Here is a 1,358-nt window from a genome sequence, read left to right as displayed (position 1 = left end):
GAGACCCAGTGACTTACAGACAGACAGACAGGCAGGCAGACAGACAGCCAGGGGGAGAGAGCAGAGAAGGGGAGCGGGAGTGAGAGCGGGAGTGAGAGATACGGGGATATTATATCATGGCATGGGCCGCGCACTCTTTCCAGTTTGTATGCGGGATTCCCCTTTAGGAACGCCCGCGGCCTGCCCTGCACCCCCGCTGCGCTGGCTCCTCCTCCGTGGGGCTCCTCCTCGCGCAGGCTGCGCCGCTCATAACTCTACCGCACCCACCCCCTTTCTCCGCGCTACTCTCCGCCTTCCTGATCTCGCGTGGAAAAAGAGCGTTTCCGGCGGCCGGGCCGGGCCGGGCCGCGCAGTGCAGAGAGGGACGAGAGCCGCGGGGAATGGTACTGCTGTAATATGAAAGTCGCGGACGCGGCCCCCGCGGGCCGGACCGGTCCCGGCACGGTGATGAGGCGATAGAGCAGATAGAGCAGCTCGTGCTGCCCGGTGGGGAGCGTGAGCGGAAACGTACTGCAGTCCGCCATGCGGGGCGTCCCGAGCAGCAACAGGCCAGGTGCGGCGAGCGGGGCGGGGCACCGGGACAGGACAGGACGTGAGTCATGCAGGGTGCTGCTGTCCAGCAGCGGGGAGTGTGGTGTGTAGGGTGAGGGGAGAGGCGGAGGCGAGGCAGCCGGTTTCCCTCCCCCAGGGGAGCCAGGGCCAGGGCACTGCCGGGGATGCTGACGTGCCACTACTGGGAAAACTAATGTGACACGTGGACACGTGTCACAAATGTGACGTCCTCCTTTTTGGTATGTCGCAAATGTGGTGTGGCCGAATTTTTGGTCTTATTTGTGGTGGTACCTCCCTAATGTGGTATGCGTGACATGTGTTTTCTAAACCCAGGTCAGATTCGTTAGATTGCATGGCGTGCCCAAAACTGGTCACAATTAACCTGGTACGTGTCATATTAGTTTTACTAGTGTCGATTGTGGATGAGTATCCGTGATGGTTATTAACAGGTCTTTTTCAAGTCAGCATTTGTGAGTGGGCGGCAATGTAGTCCATTTTACGCTTCATATTCTATTGCAAAGCGCCCCAGCCCTCTCTCCGAGACCATCGCCGCCCCCGTCCCCAGCCGCCCACACCGACATGATCGGGCCGCCGTTCTCGTCAGCGCGGTGCAAAAAAAAGAGGGGTAGTCGCGCGCACCGCTCTAATGAGAGAAGGGGCCCTCGCGATGTGTTACAGGAGAGAGAAGGTCAGAGGTCCCCGCATAGCCGGGTGGGCGTGGCGCGGCGTGGCGTGAGGTGACGCGGCGCGGCTGTGTCGCCTCTTACCTTTTACTGATAGGAACGGGAGGGGCGGGGGAGGGGCTG

Source organism: Frankliniella occidentalis, unplaced genomic scaffold (genome assembly GCF_000697945.3).
Source record: "Frankliniella occidentalis isolate FOCC.00 unplaced genomic scaffold, Focc_3.1 Scaffold336, whole genome shotgun sequence".
Lineage (NCBI taxonomy): Eukaryota > Metazoa > Arthropoda > Insecta > Thysanoptera > Thripidae > Frankliniella > Frankliniella occidentalis.
The sequence above is the reverse complement of the archived record's forward strand: the minus strand, read 5'-3'. Positions refer to the sequence as shown.